The sequence below is a fragment of the Hemitrygon akajei genome, unplaced genomic scaffold (assembly GCF_048418815.1).
Source record: "Hemitrygon akajei unplaced genomic scaffold, sHemAka1.3 Scf000057, whole genome shotgun sequence".
NCBI lineage: Eukaryota > Metazoa > Chordata > Chondrichthyes > Myliobatiformes > Dasyatidae > Hemitrygon > Hemitrygon akajei.
Genome location: NW_027331943.1, coordinates 1,990,198 through 2,016,536, shown reverse-complemented (window position 1 = coordinate 2,016,536; position 26,339 = coordinate 1,990,198). Strand labels below are relative to the sequence as shown.

General features: G+C 46.3%; 2 protein-coding genes across 3 annotated transcripts in view; both read left to right on the top strand.

Annotated features, from left to right (window-relative positions):
* Positions 1 to 26,339, top strand: part of LOC140721546 (NACHT, LRR and PYD domains-containing protein 3-like) — an 817,640-nt gene that overhangs the window by 648,832 nt on the left and 142,469 nt on the right. The gene's annotated exons all lie outside the window — the stretch shown is intronic.
* LOC140721566 (NACHT, LRR and PYD domains-containing protein 3-like) overlaps positions 18,534 to 26,339 on the top strand; it is a 51,404-nt gene continuing 43,598 nt past the window's right edge. For both annotated transcript variants that reach the window (XM_073036392.1, XM_073036391.1), the window contains exon 1: positions 18,534 to 18,606. The gene's annotated coding sequence lies outside the window, so the exon portion shown is untranslated. The remainder of the gene's footprint in view (positions 18,607 to 26,339) is intronic.

Genomic DNA, 26,339 nt, shown 5'->3' with positions numbered 1-26,339 from the left:
GCCTGATTGAATTCTTTGAGGAAGTAACAAGATACATTGATGAAGGTAGAGCAGTGGATGTAGTGTATATGGATTTCAGTAAGGCATCTGAAAAGGAACCCCATAAAAGCCCCCTTCAAAAAATAAGGAAGCATGAGATCCAGTGAGACCTTGCTTTGTGGATCCATAATTGGCTTGCAAAGGGTGGTTATAGCTGGTTCGTATTCTGCATGGAGGTCGGTGACCTGTGGTGTTACACAGCGATCTGCTCTGGAACCCCTCCCCTTTGTGATTTTTATCAATGCTTGGGATGAACAAGTGGAAAGGTGGGTTAGTAAGTTTGTTGGTGACACAAAGGCTGTGGATAGTCAGGAGGGTTGTCCGAGGTTAAAACAGGACATCGATAGAATGCAGATTTGGACTGAGAAGTGGCAGGTCGACCTCAACCCAGTTAAGCGTGAAGTGGTTCATATTGGTAGGTCAAATCTGAAGACAGAATATAATAGTAATGGTAAGACACTTGGCAGTGTGGAGGATCTGGGTGATCTTGGGGTGTGAGTCCATCGGACACTCAAAGCTGCAGCGCAGGTTGACAGTGTTGTTATGAATGCATCGTTGTGGCATTCATCAACAGTGGGATAGAGTTCAACAGCCGTAAGGTGATATTACAGCTAAATCTTGGTCAGACTCCACTTGGAGTACTGTGTTCAGTTTTGGTCACCTCACTGGAGGAAGGATGTAGATGCTGCAAAGAGAGTACAGAAGAGATGTAAAAGGATGTTGCCTGGATTAGAGAGCGTGCGATAGAGAAAGGGTAGAGTGAACTTGGCCTTTATCCTTGGAGCGACGGCGGATGAGAGGTGACCTGATAGGTGTGTATAAGACGATGAAGGACATTGATCGTGTGGATAGCCAAAGGCTTTTTTCCCTGTGATGAATTGGCCAACACGAGGGGACATAGCTTTAAGATGCTTGAAGATAGGCACCGATGGGAAGTCATTTCACACAGAGAGTGGGGGGGGGGTGTGAAATACACCGCTAACGACAGTGGTGGAGACAGATACAACAGTGTCTCTTAAGAGCCTCTTAGAGAGGTACACGAGCGTAGGAAAAAAGCTGGAGAAATACTCGACAGTTTCTAGTTTACATGGTCGGAACATCATTGTTGGCCGAAGGGCCGGTAATATGCTGTACATTTCTATGTTGCATGTTCTGTGCTCTAAGAGGCCTGGAGCTGATAAGTGGAAAGGGCTAGGGTATGGAGAAGAAGGGATCTGATAAACTGGTGTGAATAGTGGAAGAAAGGAAAGGAGGAGAGCGCCAGGAGGAGGTGATAGGCAGGTGAGGAGAAGAGGTAATAGGCAAAGGTACAAAGATGGAGAAGAGGGAAGGGCGAAACGGAAATAATAGAGAATAGAAATTTCAGTGTTTATCATAGGTTACCTTGTCGGAATACGAGGCCTTGCTTGTCCAGCTTGACAGCAGGCTCATAATGGCAGAAGATGAGGCCATGAACCAACATATCGGAGGGTGAACTAGACTAGAATTAAAATGGTTGGTGACCAGGAAATTCCGCTTTTAGTGGACAGAGCTGAGGTGCTCGACAAAGCGTAAATTAAATTGATCAAAGGTTTCTATGCGTTCGGTATCTTCGTAAGTCGGAATGCTATGTTAGAATAAAGTTCTTCAGGATATTACGGAAACGTACAACCAACAGGTTTTTAAAATATATTTATGTTGGAAGCTCTATAAACGATACAATTTCCAGAGTCCAGCAGAACAGCCCAATCACAGCGTAACATTGATCTTTAATCATAAAGTCAAAGGCAAAGGCTATACAGCCAAGGAATGGACATGATCAACAATAACGACCGTGACACCGAAGTGTCAGCCTGAGAGTGTTTCACAACAACATTCACTGACTTCTCCAATCGTCATTTCCTCGTCTTCGAGATTTTGCAATTTCTAGTCAGACTATCCATACCTCATCACAATTGGGATTTTAGTTAAATTACATCATGTTTATTTTTACTCCAGCTGTTCGAAGACACGTCAGCCTTGTGTAGTATCGAATATTCAGTTTGCTGGAGCGAGTATAAATGAATGACCGTGGAGATTCATCAGCTCAGAGTTTCTTCAGCGAGATCGCGGGCAGGGGGAAGACAGGCTGAATATCACACAACATGCTTGAAACATTTTACTGAGCAAGGAAGATATATTTGATGGTCATTGCCGTCATTGGTGTGCCCGGTAAGGACCGAGGTTTCTGTGTGCGCGGTGTTTGGACTCGTTCAGTTACCGACAACGTTGTGATGCCGGTGTATCAGTGAGTGCGGTGCAGGCATTGTGACAGAACTCGTATTCGTTCAGAAGTTGCCGTGCAGTTTAATCCGTGTCCCCAGCGAAAATAAACGGGCAGTTGAAACAGATGTAGAGAGGAAGAACCTGGGAAATAGATTCATTTTGTGGATTCACGGCAGCCAGTTCTGGTTTATCAATGCAAAGCCGCTATCAAGGTAAATTCCGATACCCCTGCGCGCTCGGCACCTTTACGATGACCGATAGCGCAACAGGCTTTGAATTCAAATGTCAAGGTCTGGCGCTGCGTTTGAAGAAACTGCTGCAAGTTTGAAGGGAATGCGGGAGGCGGATCGCCGCTGAGGTTCAGGAGAGAGCGTTAGACATCATTTGGGAGTCAGTTTCCGAACAATTAGGAGTTTCGAAAATTCAGGTAAGTGTCTGCGTGCGTTTCAGTGTACCAGCGTTTGCCTCCGCACCCTATTATCTATGAGAGTGAAGAGAGAGTTCAGAGCCAACATAGCGGTGAACCTTAGACGGGGTGAGGTTCATACGATACTCTGCTCTGGAAAAATAAGCACCGAAGCATTTAGATTAATGCTGCAGTAATTTGGAGCAACCCTTAAAAGAGGCAGACGTTGTGGAATTGAAAGGTTTAAGCACTGACGTGCGAAATATCTGAAACGTTCAGCAGGTCAGCCAAAGTGTAAAAGGAAGACGCTCATGGGAAGATTCAGATCAGACGCCTTGACATCGTGTGAAGGGACCTGGGTCAAGAGTAGTTGCAGAGTGTAAAACGACGAGGGCGGGAAACAAACGGGAGTCGAGGAAGACATTCGAACAGCGGAAGTCTGCAAAAGGGAAGTATGATGCTTGGAACTTTGAGCATTATAAATGGACAGAGTCACGGGAAGGGGTATTCGCTATGTGGGGGGAAATGGCAGAACATAAGTAACAGGATCGCTGCAATCACCATTGTTGGGAACGGTGTTGAGTTATCCAGGTTATGCTTCAGTTGATAACTGGTAGTTGCAGGTCCTTCAGAGATCAGTTGGAAATTCCTCCTTCCCAAACTCCTTCTCTTCCAGTGCCGAGTACCGTGTCCGAGTACCCAGTATGCAGCCGTGTGAGAGTCATCTGCGATCCCCGCTTACAACCTTTTACACCTCAAGAAATGAGCTGCAGGGAAACTTTGATTATTCTTAATCTGCAGCTTATCTCTGCCCCGAGACGCATGGAGCAATTCATTCATTCTTTCTGCTGTTCCCCCAGTGAATTTAGTGGCGATTCAGACTCCGTGCCGGGGAAGGTGCGGACTCTCCGCCTGCACCACTCGCTACTTGGTAGTCATGGCAACGGCGGATCTACTAACCATCATCTTTGATGTCATACTGTGGCGGGTCAGTTATTATTTTTTCCCCGGGACTTTCCTGGACATCACCCCCGTATGCAGTCTGATCTCTGCCGTTGGATTTGCAGCCACAGAAAGTTCTGTCTGGTTCACTGTCACATTTACGTTTGATCGGTTTGTCGCCATCTGTCGCCAGAAACTGAAACCAAAATATTGCACCGGGAAAACTGCGGGTCTGATTCTGTCTACAACCGGCCTTCTGCTCTGTTTTAAAAATGTGCCCTACTTCTTCAGATACCGTCCTGTGCAAGTGACTGAAAATATACCCTGGGACTGTATCATAAAGCCAGGCTATTATACGGATCCCGGGTGGGTGGGATATAACTGGCTATCTACCGTTCTAACGCCATTACTCCCGTTCGTGTTAATACTCCTGTTTAATGGTCTGACAGTCAAGCACATTTTAGCGACTAGTCGCGTCCGTAAGGGGCTGAGGAGTCAAAGCAAGGCGGAGGAATGCAGAGACCCGGAGATGGAGAGCAGGAGGAGGTCTGTGATCTTACTTCTCACTATCTCCGGAAGCTTCATCATCCTGTGGTCGGTAAAAGTTGCCGAATTCCTTTATTACATCATTTCCGGATTGGATCAAAATAATTACAACGATTCTGAATACATATTTGCACACTCTGGAGAGATGCTGATGATATTAAGTTGCTGTACAAACGCTTTTATTTATGTGGTGACTCAGTCCAAGTTCAGAAACGAGTTCATCAATGCAGTAAAATATCCGCACTTGTCAATTATTCTACTCATTAATAAACTAAAAATCTGAATTCTTCTCACAGGCGGCCTCAGTGTTTTCTAGCTTGACACTACATCAGAGAACGTGGCAGTGGGGAAAATAATCATGGTTTAGAGCCAGAGAGAGTCTCGGCACAACAACAGACACTTTGGTACCCACAGACACTGCCCTCCACCTCCTACCAATTACTAAACTCCTACAAACACATTTTCTTTTCACCTTTCCCATTCTCGTTACATTTCGATAATGAATCTCGCATCCCAGTGTAAATGCTCATCGGTCAAATAACCTACGTAGCCTCTACCTCTCCGTGAAGGAGAGTAAACGGGCGCCTAGCTATCACAAGGACACCTGATGAAATTCACTCCGAGTGCGCCGGAGATGAGATCGGGCCTGGTCCATGCTCAGAGTGAGAAGGCAGCGTCGCAAAGAGATTTAGCCGATTGCATCCGACATAGGCACATCCTTCAACACCATATGAGCAGACATCATGGGTGTGTACAGAGGTCTTAACTTCAACTGTGACTGCACCTGTGTCCAATGAGTCGGTATAAAATTGTGATGACTGTACCTGCACAGCTTCGAATTATCCTCTGAAGAAAGGCTATTTCCAAATATGGCTTCCATGCCCTTGTGAGGAAGGAACCTTGGTGTTTTCTTTAGGTGGAGGATGTTACAAAGAACCTTAATCAACGCAGCGTGGCAGATAGGCGCTTTGTTAAGGATTTGGGCGAAGATCCGATGGTGAACTCGGATGGCAAATGACATGGGATATGACCATTATCCACAGCATACACAAGCATAATTGGGTCATTCATTATATGGAGCTTTTCTGCCTTTCTTTCTTAGGGGATCTGTTTCTCAACCGTAAACCCCCTCCTTCCTCCAGAAATCGTTTCCCCATCACCAATCAACCGTTTCCTTATCAAGTCACAATGGCTTTTGACCTCTCGGTCATCTGCGGCATCAAGTTCTAGCTCTCTGCAAATGAATGTCAGTGCAGCATTCCCTTTATTTACTACCGAATTAACCCGCGAGATAGACTTCATGATATCCAGAACTAACACTTTAGTACAAATGAATCTCTTATTTATGAGTTCTCTCCCCATTTAGAAACTTTTTTTCCTGCGCATTTCCTCCTTCCAAAGTCCATACCCCACAGCTCCAGATTCTGTATTCCACCGGTCACTTCTTAGGCCACTCCGGCAAATTGAAAACCCTTCTCTAGATCCCCTGTCGGAGACACTGTTTGTCTTTGCAAGTACATCCTACCCATCTGAATCGTATCGGTTAGCTGACCCGCCACTGTTGTAAACGTTATCTGCCAGCAGCCCACTGTCTTATTTCCGGTTTTCGTACATAACGACACAATAGCTATCTCCCGAATACATTACCGATATGTAGGGCTCATATATCACCCCGAAGGGCAGAGCAATCTTTTCTCTTGTTAATAGCTTAGAATTGAGATAACCATGAGATGAGTGCAATCATTAATAATTCCAAAAATTCGACCTTTCTAATACCGATATGTTTCAGATAGCATAGTCCCCTACAGTAAGCTCACAAACTATATCCATCTGAGGAGAAAATATTGATAAAATCACTTAACAGTTCGAACATTTCATGTGGCTCTGCAAATTGATCACGGATAACGCTAACATTGTCTATTCCTTCCACCAACAGATCTAAAATAAATTGTTTCAGTTTCTCTTTTATCTTTTCTGCAAGGAGTATATTATGGCCAAGTATTAATTTTCAGTCCCTTATGTTCCACAAGGAAATGGCTTGATCCCAGCAGCCAATATACGACACATATCTCCTTTATTTTTCATGACTATTGCCGAAAGAGCTGACCAGGTTTAGTCTGCGCTGCCCATTACTCTGCCACCAGTGCCTCCTTAAGAGCTCCACCCTTGTCCAGAATCCTTTAGTTATATTACATCGGATAGTTCATACCTTAAACCATCGGAATTAGTGTTCGCATCGTTTAGGTATTTGACTTCAATGTCTGTTACAGAGGTACGCAAAAGGTTGGGCACCCCTGGTCAACACTTCTATTACTGTGAATAGTTAAGTGAGTAGAAAATGAACTTTAGAAAATAAAGTTAAAGCTGAAACATTCTTTTCAATATTTTAAACAAGATTGGTGTATTATTTTTGTTTTCTACAATTTTAATATGAAAAAAAGGAAAGGAGCACCATGTGGGCACCACAAGAGATCTGAGCTCTCAGATAACTTTTACCAAGTTCTCAGACCTTAATTTGCTTGTTAGAGCTATGGTATGTTCACAAGCATCGTTATGAAAGGCCAGGTGATGCCAATTCCAAAGCTTTATAAATACCCTGACGTACAAAAAAAGCAAGATCCAGCTTTTTTGTAAGTCTTGATTTGACCACAGCATCTGCAGTGTACTTTGTGATTTATAAATACCCTGACTGCTCATTACTTGTCCCAAAAATCAGCAGCCATGGGCTCCTCTAAGCAGCTGCCTAGCACTCTGAAAGTTAAAACAAACGATGCCCACAAAGCAAGAGAAGGGTATTAGAAGATAGCAAAGTGTTTTCCTCAGTTCTTGATATAATTAAGAAATGGCAGTTGCAGGAACGGTGGAGGTCAAGTTGAGGTCTGGAAGACGAAGAAAACTTTCCGAGAGATCTGCTCGTAGGATTGCTAGAAAGACAAATCAGGATCCCCGTTTGACAGAAAAAGACCTTCAAGAAGAAGTTCTGGTCACCGAATTATAGGAAAAATATCAACAAAATAGAGACAGTACAGAGGAGATTTACTAGAATGTTAGCTAGGTTTCAGCACCTAAGTTATAGGGAAAGGTTGAACAAGTTAGGTCTTTATTCTTTGGAGCGTAGAAGGTTGAAGGGGGACTCGATAGAGGTATTTAAAATTATGAGGGGGACAGATAGAGTTGACGTGGATTGGCTTTTTCCATTGAGAGTAGTGGAGATTCAAAAAGAGGACATGAGTTGAGAGTTAGGGGGCAAAAGTTTAGGGGTAACACGAGGGGGAACTTCTTTACTCAGAGAGTAGTGGCTGTGTGGAACGAGCTTCCAGTGGAAGTGGGAGAGGCAGTTTCGATATTGTCATTAAAAAAAATTGGATAGGTGTATGGACGGGAAAGGAATGGAGGGTTATGGACTGAGTGTAGGTCGGTGGGATTAGGTGAGAGTAAGCGTTCGGCACAATCCAGAAGGGCCAAGATAGCCTGTTTTGGTGCTGTAAATGTTATATGGTTATACATTTAACATTTAGTAGACTATGGAGTGGCGGTGCATTATTCTTCTACGCAGCGACACCTGCACAAATATGACCTTCATGGAAGAGTCATCGGAAGAAAACCTTTCCTGCGTCCTCACCACAAAATTCAGCGTTAGAAGTTTGCAAAGGAACATCTGAGCAAGCCTGATTGCATTTAGGAAATAAGTCCTGTGCACTGATGAAGTTAAAATAGAAAGTTCTAGCCACAATGAGCAGAAGTATGTTTGGAGGGAAAAGTGTGCAGAATTTCATGAAAAAAGCACCTCTCCAACTGTAAAGCACGGGGGTAGATCAATCATGCTTTGGGCTTGTGTTGCAGCCAGTGGCACGTGGAACATTTCACTGGTAGAGGCAAGAATGAATTCAATTAAATACCAGCAAATTCTGGAAGCAAACATCACACCGTCTGTAAAAAAAGCTGAAGATGAAAGGATGATAGCTTCTACAACAGGTCAATGATCCTAAAACACACCTCAGAATCCTCAAGAGGCGCAAGCTGAAGTTCGGCTGCATCTGGTTAGCTCTGGTTGCCCTATACTAGGAATGGACTCGAGGAGTTGAAGAGGGTACAAACTATTGCCCGGAATGGAGGGCGTGTGGTGGGACAAACGTGGTTTGTTTTCTCTGAAGCCGTGGAGATTGAGGCAAAATCTGATAGAGGTTTATAAGATTATGAGCAATGCAGATGAAGCAGGCAGACAGTATCTCTTTTGAGGGGTTGAAATGTCTAATACCAGAGGGCATACATTCAGTGTGAGAGGGGGTAAGTTCAAAGGAGAAAGGCAACGACTGTGTGAAAGGCAAGTTCTTTTACACAGATTTGTTGGTGCCTGAATTGAGCACCTTGGATTTGGTAGAGGCAGATACATCAGGGATATTTAAGAGCCCCTGCAATAGACATGTGAATATGAGGAAAGCAGAGGGGTACGGACATTGTGTGTACAAAATAGATTAGTTCAGTTTGCCATCGGATTACTGATCCACTTGGCCACTTTCAAAGAGCTAAAAACATTGTGGGCTGAAGATAGATATTATTCTATGTTCTATGTCTATGTTCTATAACATTGTTCAGTCTACAATGTATCAATGTGATTTTCGGTTCATTGTGTTGTTTTACCATACCAAAATCTCCAGAACTTCTTTCAGCATTTTGGCCGTATTTGCAAACCCATTCCACATTTCTACAATGGACTCCCTCGTCACCTTATAGGACTGAGAGCCTTTCTCCATCACCAGACTGAGGAAGAGCGGGGAATCCTCTGTCGGAGTTCCCTTCTGTGTGAGTTCTGTGATTTCCTGAAGACATGGAATGTGTTAAGTGACAGACTGAGTGAAAGAGAATGGAGAAGACAGTACCTGCTCTGTTATGGGACGTCCCAGTGACTTTGAGCACAGGAACAGTCACTGGGCAGCCTCTTCACCCATTCTGAAAATTTCTGGGCTCAGTCACTAGCAGCAAAGCACTGACTGTGGAAATTACAAATCAGAATATTATTAGAGTCACAGCAAACAAAACAAAGAAACAGTCCTTTTGGCCCATATAGTCCACGCCAAAATGGTAGTTTATGCTTTGCCCCAACTGCCTGCATCAAAACGCTCCGTACATCTCCCATTCTGTACTCATCAGAACTTCACAAATGTTGTAAATTAAATTTGCAACTACCACATACGATGTCAGCTCATTCCACCTCTGAGTGAAGAAGCTCACCCCTCTGTCATGGTCCGGTCCGTGAAATCCATATTCCGGTTCTCGGTCCGGTCCAATTTCCTTATTCCAGGTTTTCCGGGTTTCCACAGTTTCTGTTGAGGCAGCTGAATCTTATTCGGGCTAGCCTCATAAATAGCTTCAGGATTCAGCCTCTGGCTGCTGGATTGTCCTGTCCTGATCCCCTGTCTGTATCCCTTCCCTTCGCCTTCCTCCTGGAACATAGCCTCGCCTCTGCCTGAAGCCTGGCCTTCCTTCGCCTCGCCTCTGCCTAGAGCCTTGCCTTGCCTCGCCTCGCCTCTGTCTGGAGCCTTGCATCGCCTTGCCTGTGTCTGGAGTCTCGCCCTGTTTGGAACTGTCTGTCCGTGTCCACGCCTCCTCTAGGTAGGTCCGACTGTTCTGCCGCCACCTAGCGTTGGGAACTGCCTGGTCATGTGCAGCGTTCTGTGTTATGAGTCCCGGCCCTACGTCTTGTATCCAAGGAGGGGTCCCGGCTCGGTGTTCCATGTTCCTGTCTCTCCCTCGACCAGGTCAAGGCTTCGGGGTCTCTTCCAGTTCTAGCCACGTCCTAGCACCTTGTCTTGTCCAAGCCACGGCTTTATGTTCTCGTCCTGTCCATGTGCCTCGCCCAGGCCAGGAGTACCTTGCCCAGCCCAGTATTGGGGTTCCCTGGTCCTGTGCTGGCGTTCGCTTGTCTTGTCCAGGAGTCTCACGTCCAGTCCAGTCACATCTCCTCGCCCTGATCTGGAGTCCGAACCCGAGTCAAGACCCAGGTTCTGGGTCTTTGTCCAGACTCTGGCCCGGAGTCCAAACCCAGTCTCCTAGCTCCCAGTTCCATGTCCTGGTTCTGGTATCCTCGTCAAGTCCTAGCCCAGGCCTGGAATCCTTTTCTCGTTCGGGGCCTGTTTCATGTCCGTTGTCCTTTCTTCCGCAGTTTCCTTGCTTCCTTCTCATGACTAGTTCTGTTCCTGGTAATTCAGCTTCTGTGTCGTGCTTTTGGGTCCACTCCCAACGCCCTCCTTATGACACCTTCAGGTTCCCCTAAAATATATCCCCACTCACCCTTAACCTAAAGACTGTGTGAAGACTGATGGCGGGTGGTGAAGGGGGATGGTGCGGGAAGGTGGACACAGCTGTAGGGGGTAAGGGGAGAGCAACTGCAAGATGGAAACAAGGAGTGTCTAGACTTACTATCTGAATACAAGTAATTCTTAGAACTTACTTGCTGCAAAGATGCCCTGTACATTCTCAACGAAATTATTGATATAGATGAAAAGCAGCAATGAGTGTAGCCCTGGGGAACACCACTAGACACGGGCGTCGAGTCCAATAAACAGATCCCACCATCACTCTCTGGTTCCTACCATCAAGCCAATTTTGCATCCAGCTAGCGAGCTCTCCCTGGACCCCATGATCTGACTTTCCACAGAAACTTTCCATGCTAAACCTTATCAAAGACCTCACTGATGCCCATATAGGCCGGGATCCTGGGACAGTGGAGTTACAAGTCAGAGGGCATAGATTTAGACACTGGATGAAGAGGTTTAGAGGGATATGAGGAAGAGGTGTTTCACTCAGAAATCTGAAACACACTGCCCGAGGTGGTGGTGGAGGCAGGTCCCGTCACAACATTTACGAAGAGGATGAGCATTGAAACTGCCGAGATACAGTCGGCTATGAACCAAGTTTTGGTCTCCAGGGTTAAGGAAGGACATCCTGGCTGTAGAGGAAGTGCAGCGTAGATTCACGAGGTTAATTCCTGGGATGTCTGGACTGTCTTACGCAGAGAGGTTAGAGAGACTGGGCTTGTACACGCTGGAATTAAGGAGATTGAGAGGGGATCTGATTGAAACATATAAGATTATTAAGGGATTGGACAAGATAGAGGCAGGAAATATGTTCCAGATGCTGGGAGAGTCCAGTACCAGAGGGCATGGATTGAGAATAAGGGGTAGGTCATTTAGGACAGAGTTAAGGGGAAACTTCTTCTCCCAGAGAGTTGTGGAGGTGTGGAATGCACTGCCTCGGAAGGTAGTGGAGGCCAATTCTCTGGATGCTTTCAAGAAGGAGCTAGATAGGTATCTTATGGATAGGGGAATCAAGGGATATGGGGACAAGGCAGGAACCTGGTATTGATAAGGATTTGATCAGCCATGATCTCAAAATGGCGGTGCAGGCTCGAAGGGCCGAATGGTCTACTTCTGCACTTATTGTCTATTGTCTATAAGTGCTGATAAATGGGACGAGTGTAGATAGTGAGTGGATGGTCAGAACAAGTATGGCCGGCTAAAGGCCTGTTTCCGGGCTGTGTGATCCACCCCTCCGGACATGCTAAATTAACGATGGTGGCACCACAAGGAATTGATTTTAAACTCCACACCCCTCTCCAACCTGAAATAAACCAGACTTCACCCCTTTGTCACCACTGTGAATAATTGTTTCAGGGTGAAATACAAATTGGCCACCTCTGCTAAACAGCCTGAAATTGATGAAGTTCCTGTGCCTTCTTCCACAAACATTGCTTTCTTACAGTGAAAACAACCCTCTCACTGTGTCAAAATCAGTGATTTAATCCGACCCCAAACACTGTGCTTTCATCCCTGCACTTTGTAACTTGAACCATCTCACTGAGGGTCCGATGGAGACACAACCCCTGCCCTTTGCACATGTGATCACATCTCCCCTGCTTCTGACATTTCAGATACCCTCCGAATGGTTTTCTGATTCAGTCTGAAGGTTATGGTACATTCAGCTCATCGCCAGGCGTGACAAACCATGTCTTCCCGCAGCTGGTTCCACCTGTTGGTGTGTCCTCTTTCCTCCACCTCCAGGGAAGCAGCATCTCCACACAAACTCCTCACTTGAGACTATTGTCTGTACCCGTGACACAGGAAATGACATCTCTGTCACTCTCCTGATACTGTGCCTGACCTGCTCACCTCCGGTTATCCTCCCAGCTCACTCTGCTCCTCAACAAGCCTCCTTCCTCAGTCACAATCTGTGAAATCTTCAAAGAATAACGCAATCGATACATTAGACAGCCCGTGTACTCCACTGCTGACCAGTAAAATCTCTCTCTCCTCAGCCCCTTTCTTTTTCCCTTTCCCTTTGCAAACTCCAAATATGCCATCAGATCTGAATCCACTGTAAGGACATTTATATCTCACAGGAGGATGTACAAACTCCTGTCGTTCTCTGATGCAGAGGTCACAGTTACACCTTCCACTTGCCAATCTGCACTCGCAGCCAATGACACACAGATATCCCAGATTCTGGGGCTTTGTAACAGACACAGTGTTAACAGCAAAATTAGACAATAATTATTATGAATAGAGCATTTCTGCTTCCTGAAGGGATTCGTGAGCTGTCTGATCCAATGGGCCAGATCCTCCCTTGTTTACAACTTAATTTGTCCCGTGTCCACCCTTCCCGGGTCATGGGAATGTCCAATCATCCCACTTTCTCCCAATAACATCGCCACCACCGCGCCTACTGCTCCACATCTTTCCCATCACTTACTCCACACCCTCACGTCCACCCATAACCTCTCCCCGCACACACAGACAGATCACCTTCACCCCAAACCTCCTCCCAGCTTTGAGAGCCACAACTAACTGATCCCACAGACCGGGGTCAGACTCAAAGCTCCAACGGGGGCAACTGGCCCCCGATTTACACAGACCAGATCAGACTTGCGGCCCGAACAGGAGAGCCACCGGCAAACCCTGGGATCGGTACTGTTCCTGCAGCGGCCAGAGGTTTAAGCAGCGCCCCTGCGCGTCGCCGGAGGTTACTACAGCGCCAACAGCGGACGGAGGTTCCCGCAGCGACCCTGGGCGTCGTCGGAGGTTACTACAGCGCCACCAGCGGCTGGAAACTGACAATGCGGATGGTTCAGCTGTCGGTCCTTTCACTGGGAGACGCCCAATAGCCAAATCGACACCATCCATCCAACTCTGGGCGAACTATGAACTATGATAACTATCAAACATAATTCCTCTCAGCCATCAGCTTTCTGATTGATTCTCTGTCTTTTAGAGGAAAGGGTGCCTGTGGTCTACATTGTCAGAAAATTTAGTTTCCCAGGAGACAAATATTGCAGGGACGAGAGGTCTTCTATTGCCTAATACACTGTGTGTCTAGCCCGCTGACAATTCGGGTTTGCATTAGTAAAACAGTTAGTTATCAGAATACGAGACCGTTAAGTGACGGAAGCCACCTCAAACCACATCATCTTGAGAAAGATTTCCCACAAGCTTTGGGGTTTTGTGACTGAACTCGAGACAAACAACATGTTGCCCACTGCACCAGCAACACGGCACTGCAGGGCACATTAAATGGGTCTTTACATAACCTAACACTGGATTCAGTGATGACACCCGTGATTAATGTTGCTGTCCCACTGAAAACGTAAGAAAAGTCCAATAAGGAACGTTGTCCCACGGGTGACATCAGACCGGCGCCCCTACGTGCCTGACATCGCTCATAGATTCTCCTCACCGGGATCTTTCGTCACGTGAGCAGTACCTTACAGCAAACGCGCGTTGCAGTGCTCCCGCTTGTTTGGTTTAACGGCTGAGCTACTACTCACGTGCCCCTCCCAACCCCAACCTCTCTCCCCACAGCGAACAGAGGATTCATGAGCTACGCTATTCCCATTGGTGTGAAGCGATGTCAGTCACTGATTACACCGAGTAGCGGAGGCAGACCTGCTGAGAAGGCGTTAACCCGGCAGAACTGCAGCCAGTTCCCGCTCCAAACTCACCGCCAAAGTGGAAAAAAAACTTAAAGTAGATATCCGTTTTTTAAATTGATTTCGATTTCCCTCCGAGGTAAGTTGTTTGTATTTGTGAAACGTCTCCTGCGGCCAGAGTATAATGTATGGCTGAGAGGTAGGAGGAGACTGCTCCGTCCGTCGGCAGAAGAAGGAGGGAGGGGGAATTTTATTGAAAGGATGATGGTGAGAGAGGGGGCGGTCAGGATGTTTGTCCCGGTGGGGACAGGAGGGTCTCATCTGTGGAAATGTTTGAGCCCACGGTGGTGGCGAGCAAAGGGGTTCACCATATTAGGGGGCAAACGCCGGCAGACTATTGACCTGCAAGTGGGGCCTACGGTCCGGGCAAAGTGTGGATAGCAGGGGTGTTGAGGGGAAGGATGTTTCGGCCTGGGCTCTTATTGGATGGGCTATAGGAGCGGAGTGGTCTTCTTCTTTTCCTGTTGTCTGTGTGATTAAAGGGAAGGCATGAACCGACCCTTTTTCGGCCAACAGGATGTCCCAGTGGGTCTTAAAGTGCTTGGAGACTAGTTGTTCCTAAACTGTGTCAACAATTTGTCTGAAGGACCAAATACAACATTTCCAAGGCTGTTATTCACACAAAATGTGTATTTTTATGTTGATCCTGACATAAAATGTGTACTTACGCATTGTTAATGACATAAATATCATATTTATATAGTGTTAATAGCATAAAACCTGTATTTCTATATTGTTACGCACAGAGAATTGTATAATTTGTGTTCCGTGTGTTATCTGAATGTACTTGCCTGTGATGCTGCCACAAGTCAGTGTTTCTCTGTACCTGTACCTTCCCGTACTTGCGCACTTGGCAATAAATTCAACAGGACCTGAGAGATCTTAGTGAGATTTGATTAGTTATGATCACCTTGGCAGCTTGGTAGGTCAACTGTAAAGAGACAGTACGCTGTTAAATGCCAGACCCTGAACAGTGTTAATAAACAGAGGGATCTTGGATCCATGTTCACAATTCCCTGAAAGGGACCACACAGATTAATAACAACACACACAAAATGCTGATAGAACACAGCAGGCTAGGCAGCATCTACGTCGACAGCGCTTCTCCCTATAGATGCTGCCTTGCCTGTTGTGTTCTACCAGCATTTTGTGTGTGTTGTTGTTTGAATTTCCAGCATCTGCAGATTTCCTCGTGTTTACATAGATTAATAGGGTGGTTAAGACGGCAACGGGAATGCTTGCCTTTATTCGTCAAGGCATTGAGTTAAAAAGACAGGAAAATATGTTGCAGCTTTATAAAACACGAATTAGGCCACAACTGGATTATTTCATACAGTTCTGGTCGCCTCATTCTAGGAAGGATGTCAAGGCTTAGGAGAGGATGCAGATGAGGTTTACCAGGGCATTGCCCGGATACTGGGGCATGAGTTATAACGAGAGGTTGGACAAACTTGGGTTGTGTTTTTCTGGAGCCCTGCAGGCTGGTGTGAGACTTCCAGAAGGATTATAGGATTACGAGAGGCATAGCTAGAGTACAGAGAAAATACATTTTCCTCGAGTTAAAATTACTTATACAAAAGGCCATGCATTTAAGGTGAGATGGGGGTTATTTTAGAAGAGATGCAAGATGTGGGAGACAAGTTCTTTTACACAGAGAGTGGTGGGTAGCTGGAATGTGCAGACTAGCTGATGGCAGATGCATATACGTTAGTGGCCTTTAAGAGCCATTTACATCGGCAGGTTGATGTGAGGAAAATGGAAGAACATGGCCGCTGTATAGACAAAAAGCGTCAGTTTAACTGAATGTTTAATTAGCAACTTTTCTGTAAGCAACACACAGTGTGTTGGAGAAACTCAGCAGGTCAGGCCGAGGCCATTCTTCAGGACTGTAATGGAAGGAGAGAAGTCAAAGAAAAAAAAAGGTGTGGGAGTGGAGGACGTAGTACAAGGTCGCAGGCGATTGGTGAAGCAAAGATCCGGAATGCTGATTGGTGAACGAAATAAAGGGCTGAAGAAGGGGGAATCTGTTATGAGAGGGCAGAAACGATGGATAAAAACGAAGGGGGAGGAGGACCAGAGGGAAGTTATGGGCAGATAATGGGGAATGGTGAAGGGGGTGGCAATTACCAGAAATTCGAGACATCAATGTTCATAGTGACAGCTTGAAGGCTACCCAAACGGAATATAAGTTGTTTCTTCTCGAATCTGAGTGTGACTTATCACGACAATAGAGGAGGCCATGGACTGACATGTCGGAATGGGAATGAGAAGTGATCTCCAGTTTACGTCGTGGTTCACTGACATGCAAGAGGCCACACCGGGAACCCCGGATACAGTAGGTAACCCCAACAGGAGAAATAACGATTTCTCCTTCCGGTGATCAAGATTTTCGCCTCTCCCCCTTTCCCTATTCCACATTCTGTCCTTTTATTTCTTTACACATCTTAATACTTTCTCTGGGCCCCCTCCTCCGTCACTTTATCTTATTGTCCATTCTCCTCTCCTATAAGATTCTTTCTTCTCCAGCAGCTTCCCACCCACCTGGCTTCCCTTATCCCCTTCCAGAAGGCTTCTTTGCGCTCCCACTACCTTTTAATTTAGGCATCTCCCCTCTTCCGTCTCAGTCCTGAAGAAGGGGCTCGGTCGAAATGTCGTCTGCCAACTCTTTTCTGCAGATGCTACCTGCCCTGCCGAGTTCCTCAAGAATTTTGTAAGCTTTCATTTCATAGTGGAGTAACACAGAGGTTAGAGTGTTTTTGTGACAGGGAATGCAATGAAGAATCACCAGACTGATCCCTGGAGAGGCCGGGTCATCATGCAAATAAATATAAAACGCGATAAGCCTTTAATTTAGAGAACCGAGGACGAATAAGTGAACACACTGAAATGCACAACATCAGCAGCGGTTGAACCAATGAAGAATGGTGTGGATTCTTCGGGACTGAAATGGGGGGGGAAATGTCTCTAACTCCAAGGGTGGTGAATGTTTGTGAATCCCCACCGGAGAAGGCAGTAAAGATTCATGATGGTCCTCGCGTAAAACTGAGGTCGGCAGATGTGTGGGATCGAGGAAATGAGGATCGGGCAGAAACATGTGGCTGAGATGGGAGCGCAGCCGCCATCTTGTTGATCGTTCGATGGGCTGAATGGCCACCTCCTGCTGTTTCTCCCTTGGTGATGTTACATTCTTACTCTCCAGTGAGGCAGGGGGAATGCGTATAGAAGTTAGTGTTTGTAAACATTGAACTGATTTGAAAAGAACCTGCACATTTCAGGTCTGGGTGTAAACTGTATGGCGGTCTGGTATGGGGGCCGAACCCGTAAATCGTTGACCCAAGAGTGGAGAAAGTGGGACGAAACGGAGGTGTAATTATGAAATAATGTGGAAAATGCTGCAGGTGGGTCATGCGCATTTGAGGGGCGAAGAGAAGAGTCACCAGTTTAGGAGGGAGACCTTCAGCCCGTCACTTCATCCCGCTCCATTTTCCCATTTTAGCGCATAACTACAACATCTGCGGGTTTGTTTATCATGGTTGTGCATTTTAATCTTTCTTCCGTTCTGTCAAGGCAATGAGATCCAGATCTGTCACGCCTTCTCGTTGTGGGTGGGTATTTTTTTTTCTTGACTCATTTCACTGCCACGAATGCGGTGCATTTAATGTTTCCTGATGTACGACCGTATTTATGGGAGAATTAAGCCTTTCCATTGATCTGTGTGTCTCGAAAATGTGTACACTTCAGTTCAGCCTCCTTCCAGAAGATTCAAATCTGCAAACAAGGTTCTCTAATATTTCCACCAAAATAAAATAGGGAGTAGAATTATTATTATTATTATTATTATTATTATTATTATTATTATTATTATTATTATTAAACAACTCTGTGTTCCTGCAGGGGTGTCAAACTCATTTTAGGTCACGGGCCGGATTGAGCAAAATGCAGCTTCATGCGGTCCGGATCAGTCGGACGCCTGCGAACGTAGCTTTCGTTGCCTCCGTTTTTTCAGCCTGCTCTCATGTGTCTCAATCTCTGCTATAACTACAAAGTGTTTCACTTTACAAATTCCGTTTCTTAAGAAGAAGACTGCCGAGGAAGACTGCCGAATAAACACTAAATACCCTGAAAACCTGGTACCTGAATAAACTCAGCATTAGCCATATCATACGCCATAGGCGCTTCGATTACTGGGGCCAGCTTTAATAGTAATTAGATATTATCTCGTGGGCCAAAGATAATTCCACCGCGGGCCTTGAGTTTGACATATATGGTCTATGGTCTATGCTCTTTGCTCCGCCTCCAAAAGTCCCGCCCCGGCTCTGATGACGCGGGGGCTCAAATTGCGTATGCTCATTCTTGGTTTTCTTTCCGTTCTGAGTTGAAGCGCATCGTCGCGGGGAGACGGGGGAAGGATCGCTGTCTGCGAGGCAAATACATCAAGTTCCCACCGGTGAGTAGTTGAGGCCCTTCCGAGCGGGCATGTTTGAGTCCCGTTAATTCAATCAAACTGGCGGGTCGGTCCGGGTTGTAGGACCTTCACAGCCAACCGCCTGAGACGTGCCGCCGCTCAGCATTTGTTGCTTTAGCCCGAGGAACGGGGTAGTGTGGTGATGCCGGGACTGCAATCATCAGATGCACTGTACCTGGGGAAATTCGGCCTGTTGTGTTCTTGCAGCCGGAGGTTAAACGGAGTAATCGCATTTGCGGGACGCTGCTCCATGTGTATGAGTAGTTTTATCTTTCGTCAGTTCAGACATGGCAAATTTCTGACGTCCCCTCTTTCTGTGTGGGCAGTTTTTTTTTCTTGACTCCATTCCACTGTTAGGGCCCGCCGAAGCGCAGCGAATGTTTCCGGGTACATAACCCTATTATTGCGAGAATTAAGCCTTTCCCTCTTGCCTGTTCCTCAAAAATTTGTACACTTCGGTGAAATCGCCCTCCCGAAGTTCCGGAGCTGAAACTCAGACTGTATAATGTTTCCCACACAATTTAAGTGAGGAATGGTTTATTATTGCCATGTACCAACGTACAGTGAAAATTTTGTCTTACATACCATCCACACAGATCAATATGTTAAAACTTCTTGTTCAACTTCCTTCCAGCCTGTACCTCACCACGTCAATGATATATGTCAACAATCTTTTTTCTAACCTTTGTCTCATTCTCAAGTATTGTACTGCACTTTTACTTTACTATGTTTTCCAGGAACTGTGTTTCTTTGTTCGGTTAATTGATGTTTAATTGAATACAGCACGAGGCAGGGTAAAGGCAGCCATTAAGCCATTTAAATTTTAGTTTCAGCGTTACAAAATGGCTTCTGTGCTGATTTTTGTCACAATGAAACGCAGAGCATATTATGTTGAGTTTGTTATTTCCTTTCTCGATGATTTTCGGTTAACCACTTCCTCCGTTTTCAGGGTAACAGCCCTCGGTAGCTGCAAGAAATGTTGCACACATTTATCGCTCTGTGGTCACCGCTTCTTAGCGTAGAGAAAGTGGCCTCGGGAGCAACTGCAACAGAGAGATAGTGGGAGGAAAGGATGCTGTGAGCATTGACTGTATGTAATGTATTACACACGAGTAGGAATGGACTGAGAGCTAACAAATTAGGAGGGTGGGTCTGGCATTACACAGATCTGTTGAACAGTATTGGGCGCCCCCAACATTTTGCAGTCAGATAATATCTGTGGGGAGAGAGAGAGAGAGAGAGAGAGAGAGAGAGAGAGAGAGAGAGAGAGAGAGAGAGAGAGAGAGAGAGAGAGAGAGAGAGAGAGAGAGAGAGAGAGAGAGAGAGAGAGAGAGAGAGAGAGAGAGAGAGAGAGAGAGAGAGAGAGAGAGAGAGAGAGAGAGAGAGAAATGTTCTTTTGCAGGAATTTTGAAGTAAGATGGATAGACGATCATTAGGTTCAGTTCTCCATAGTTTGTGAATCGGAAATGCCAGGATCACCACGACAAATCGTCGGTCCCAAAGCGTCACTGAGCAGTCTTTGTGTAGGTTATAATACTTGTTTGCTTCCAGTTCCACCTTAATATGTGAATCAGAAGCGGCAGGAAACCCACGGCAAATCGCCGGCAGCGAAGCGTCGCAGGGGAGCTGCAATACTTGAATGGAGTCCCTGAGATTATAGAACAGGGAGTATACAAGCTCTACTCCAGGTTGTTCAGCTGGGTTTGAATCTCTTCAGTTTGCAGCGAAAAAGATGATCGGAGCGTTTGGACTTTGGTTGTGGGGAAATCCCCGATTACACCGCCCAGCGGAGCCGAGCTTGCCAGTCATGATGACGTTTTAGAAAGAGATAACAATGTTGACCCGACTCGATGTCAGCAAACACAGGACGATAACTGAAGTTGGATTTAGCGAATGGAGGCTTGTGACGACTGTGATGCGCGTGTTGGTATTGAGATATGTCATTCATGACTTTGATTTGTTTATGAATATACATAGCACGGCTAGCAAGTTGTGATACTCAGGAGTCTTTAGGGGGTCTTGTTGATATTGCAACATGTTATAATGTATTTCAAAGAGATGTTGGTCAGTGATGGAGATAGACTGAGATACAGCAAATGGTTCTCAGCTTGGACAAGTGAAAAATGGTGCATTTTGTACAGTGAAACCGTGGTGGGCCTGGTATGCTGAATGGCGGGGCACCAAGTGTCGTGGAACAGAGCGAGCTGGGGTTACCAGGGTAACGTTCGCTGAAAGCGGACGTGCAGGTATAGAGGGTGGAAAAGAAGGCTTTATCCATGCTGGCCTTATTCAGTCAGGCATTGAGTTTTGGTTTGCAGACATCGTATTGCAGTTATATAAATAGCCTGTGAGGCTACACCGAGTATTCCGTACAGTTGTGGGCACCATATTGTAGGAAAACTATTATCAAGCTGGAGAGGGTGAAGAAGAGATTGATGAGGATGCTGCCTGTGCTAGACGGCCGAGTTATAGGGAGAGGTTGGTCAAGCTGGATCTTTATTCCACGGAGCACAGAAAAATTTGGGTGACGTTGAAGGTTTATAAAATCAAGCGGGAGAAAGAAATCGATAACCATCCCCTTTGTCTTGTTAACATTGGGAAAGAGGTTATTTGACTGGCTCCAGGTCTTAAGCTGTTTTCTCTGTAAGACATATCAATGTTGTTCCTGATGAGCCCCACCACACTGTGTCATCGGCGATTTTAATTTCAGTGTGGTTGTTGGGTGTCTGGCCATGCAGACACGTGTGAGTGGAATGTACAACAGTGGGCTCAGCACACAGCCAAGTTCTGGATAATGGGAAGGAACAGCGGTTGTGCATCCTGACTGTCTGTGGTCTGTTAGCTAGGAAGCCCAACATCCAGTTGAGCAGCGGTGTAATTAGATGGCTGAGAAGGAATTGGTTCACCAATGTCTGTGGGACTATAGTGTTACATACCGAACTGAAATTCAGAAACAGCATTCTGACACAAGTGTCCCTGTTTTCAGTGTGTGTCAGGTCAAGGGGAATGACAGACGCTATGGCATCTGTCCTGGAGTGATGCGGTACGTACGTTTATTGGTGAGTGCCCAGTGAGTAAGGATTGGAGTTTTTGATATGTGCCGTTATCAGCCGTTCAATGCACGCCACACTGACCAGCGTCAGATCGGTTTGTTCTGAATGTGTAGAGTTCGTTGGTACAGGGATGATGGTGGCTGATTTGAAGCCGGTGAGAACGGCAGCCTGGAAGAGTGAAGTGTTGGCAATGGCCGTGAAGAGATCAATGCGCTGATGTGCACACTGTATGCGAGCTCAGCCTGGATGTTTTCTGGCCCAGCACCCTTGCAGAGGCCTTATTACGTCTTCTGTCACAGACATTGACTGCGCAACTCTCGGGGTGGCGGGGGGTAGTTTTCGTGACTGGCTTGTGTTGTGCCTCGAAGCAGTGTTTAGAGCGCCAGGGAGGGAAGCGTTACTGGTACAGTCAAGGCTACCTTTTCCCTCACGTAGTCTGTGAAGCCCTTGATGCCCAGCTACATACACCAGGCTTCGTTTCCCAGGGTTGGGGAGTCCGATCGAAGGAATATGAGAGGTAATCTCAATACACAGAGGTAGTGAGTACCTGGAATGAGCTGTTCAGTGTTTGCATCATTGGTTATCACGTCGGGTTCAGTATCCTCACCGTGTTTGGAAATTCCTTCTCACTGTCGTCTGTCTGTGAACAGTTGAAATTAAAGAAACACTCAAGATGCTGGGGACTTGAAATCAATTTAGAAATTGTTCAAAGCCATCCGATACAGGGTGTTAGACCGGAAAAAAATATCTTTCGACAGATTATCTGTTGAGTTTTTGTTTCATTTGTAGCTTGTTAGCACACTGCCCTGGAAAGATTCAAGTCTCTTGGCAAAACGGAGTTATGTGGAACTGGGAAATTGAATTGAAAACTATCAGATGGAATTTAATACAGATAAGTGTGGGGTGTTACATTTTGGCAGTGCAAACGAGGATATGACTTACTCATTGACTAGTAGGGGGTCTGCAATGTGGGACAAAACAAATTGACATGGGAATTCAGATCCATTAAGGTGGAAGCAGAGTTAGATAGTGTCTTAAAGAGATCCCATGTTGGAAAACCCTGCTGGATTTATACAAATGTATTGTCGTATAAATAGTGTGAATGCAGTTAAGCGCTTGCCCATCTGAGGGTGAATTTGGGGCAAAAGGACAGACAGACAGACAGACATACTTTATTGATCCCGAGGGAAATTGGGTTTCGTTACAGCCACGCCAACCAAGAATAGTGCAGAAATATAGCAATATAAAACAATAAATAATTAAATAATAAGTTAATCATGCCAAGTGGAAATTAGCCAGGGCCAGCCTATTGGCTCAGGGTGTCTGACATTCCGAGGGAGGAGTTGTAAAGTTTGATGGCCACGGGCAGGAATGATTTCCTATGACTTTCAGTGTTGCATCCCGTTGGAATGAGTCTCTGGCTGAATGTACTCCTGTGCCTATCCAGTACATTATGCAGAGGATGGGAGTCATTGTCCAAGATGGCATGCAACTTGGAGAGCATCCTCTTTTCAGACACCACTGTCAGAGAGTCCAGTTCCACCCCCACAACTTCACTGGTCTTACGAATGAGTTTGTTGATTCTGTTGTTGTCTGCTACACTCAGCCTGCTGCCCCAGCACACAACAGCAAACATGATAACACTGGCCACCACAGACTCGTAGAACATCCTCAGCATCGTCCGGCAGATGTTAAAGGACCTCAGTCTCCTCAGGAAATAGAGACGGCTCTGACTCTTCTTGTAGACAACCTCAGTGTTCTTTGACCAGTCCAATTTATTTTCAATTCGTATCCCCAGGTATTTGTAATCCTCCACTATGTCCACACTGACCTTTTGGATGGAAACAGGGGTCGCCGGTGCCTTAGCCCTCCTCAGGCCCACCACCAGCTCCTTAGTCTTTTTCACATTAAGCTGTAGGTGATTCTGCTCAGCGTCTTCTCCCTTGCTGATGCATCCAACTATGGCAGAGTCATCAGAAAACTTCTGAAGATGGCAAGACTCTGTGGAAAAGTTGAAGTCCGTGGTGTAGATGGTGAAGAGAAAGGGAGACAGGACAGTCCGCTGTGGAGCCCCAGTGTTGCCGACCACTCTGTCTGACACACAGTGCTGCAAGCGTACGTACTGTGGTCTGCCAGTCAGTTAATCAGTAATCCATGACACCAGGGAAGCATCCACCTGCATCACTGTCAGCTTCTTACCCAGCATCGCATGGCGGATGGTGTTGAATGCACTGGAGAAGTCAAAAAACATGACCCTCACAGTGCTCGCCGGCTTGTCCAGATGGGCGTAGACACGGTTCAGCAGGTAGACAATGGCATCCTCAACTCCTAGTCAGGGCTGGTAGGCGAACTGGAGGGGGTCTAAGTGTGGCCAAACCATAGGCCGGAGCTGCTCTAGAACAAGTCTCCCCAGGGTCTTCATGATATGGGAGGTCAATGCCACCGGTCTGTAGTAATTAGAGCCACGGGGGCGCGGCGTCTTCGGCACAGGGACGAGGCAGGAGTTCTTCCACAGCACAGGAACCCTCTGGAGACTCAAGCTCCGGTTGAATACATGGTGAAGTACTCTACATAGATGGGGGGGGCGCAGGCCTTGAGCAGCCTGCAGCCTTGCTTGGGTGGAGACGTTTCAGCTGTATTCTCACCTGTTCAGCTGTGAAGCCCACCGTGGTGGTTTCAAATGTAGGAGGTGTGTAGTCACGTGAGCAGGGTAGGGGGCTTTGAGGAAGAGTAGGAGTGGACAGTGGAGTATGTGTTGGTTGGGAGCCGACAACAGAAGAATCATGAGGAGGATGAGCAGGGGCCACAGTGTCAAATCTGTTGAAGAACAGGTTAAGTTCGTTGGCCCTGTCCACACTGCCGTCTGCTCCTCTGTTGCTAGTTTGCAACAGTGATGGTCCTCATCCCACTCCAGACCTCTCTCATGTTGTTCTGCTGGAGTTTCCACTCAAGCTTCCTCCTATACTTGTCTTTAGACTCCTTGATCTTGGCTTTCAGGTCCCTCTGTATTGTCCTCAGCTCCTCCCTATTTCCATCTCGAAACACCCTCTTTTTAGCGTTCAGGATGTCCTTAATGTCCTTTATTACCCATGGCTTGTTATTTGAATAACAAAGGACAGTTCTTGCCGGAACATTGCAGTCCACACAGAAGTTGATGTAACCAGTGATGCACTCTGTGAGCCCATCAATGTCCTCTCCATGTGGCTCACAGAGGGCCTGCCAGTCTGTCGCCTCTAAACGATCCTGGAGTGCCTCATTAGCCTCCCCCGACCATTTCCTCACTGACCTCGAGGTTGCAGGTTTACTCTTCACCAGATGCACGTAGCAGAGTTTGAGATGCACCAAGTTGTGTTCTGACCTTCCCAGTGGTGGAAGAGTAGAAGAGCTGTACGCATCCTTAAAAAGTGAAATACTTAAGGGAATCTGAGGGGTAACTGCTTCACTCTGAGGGCAGTGCGAATGCTGAAAGAGCTCCCAGCCGTATTAGAGATGAAGGTTCAATTGTAGTATGTAAGAGATGTCTGTGTAGGTACATAGGTGAGGGTGGTCTAGAGGGCTATGGTCTGGGTGCAGGCTGATGGTACCGGACCGAACATAACACGGAATGGACGGGCTAAGAGTCCTCTGTCTGTGCTCTAAAGGCTCTATGAATCTACATTAAACTTGAACACATAATCGACATTTGTTGCAGACGGGTTGTATCCAACAACGTGTTTTTATTTTGGACCAGCGTCTGCACTGCTGGAAGTTCTGTAGAGATGGAACCACCGTGAGATTGGCTGAATGCACCTCGACAGGGTAAATACAACCAGTGGAATTTTAGTTTCCCCGTTACAAAATGGCTGAATGATCATTTCATCTTTGCCATAATAAAATTCAGAACATGTCAAGTTGAGTATTATTTCCTTTTTCAGTTATCTTTGCAAGCCACTTCCTCCGTCGCCAGGGCAACAGCTCGCTGGAGCTGCAAGGACAGTTGAACATGTTTATCTCTCTCTGTTTACTGACTCTCAGCGGAGAGACAGGGGCCTCAGCAGCCAGTGTTGATACGAGGATGCTTTGATCATTCACTGTGCGGGACGGATGATGTCTGTGCTGGAATGAAGGAACAACTAATGATTGTAGGGATTGCATTTATGCGATTCTGTGCAGTGTGTCAAACATCTTGCAATCAGTCAGTGTTTTGTGCATCAAAAGAACAAAGAAATATCCTGTACTCAGTTTCCAGTGCTATATTTTCAATGTTATATTTAAAAAATATTGTTCTTGTTACACGACGGGGAAAGTGGCTGTTAATTGACCTGGGCTTGATGACTGTCGCCAATAAAATAATGAACAAATGTGCTCAATGTAACTGAGGAGACAAGTTGAAATGTATCAGCACCCTCTTCGTGACCCAGTGTCCATGTTTCCCGGCTGATCTCCATCCAGACAAAGGATCATCAGGCTCCAGTTCTGTCACGGGTTGGTGTGGGAGTGTAAGGTTTTGAACTGGGATTAGCTGAGACACTGCCGCATATTACCGGCAGGAAAGAGCCCTGGGAGAGCTGGTGCTTGAGATACAATCTTGGGATGGAGGCTCCGGGAATATGGGACTGTCTGTGTTTGGGCTTCGGTCTACGTCGGTTCTTTTACAGAAGCGGCTGGATGTTCCTCCTTCCT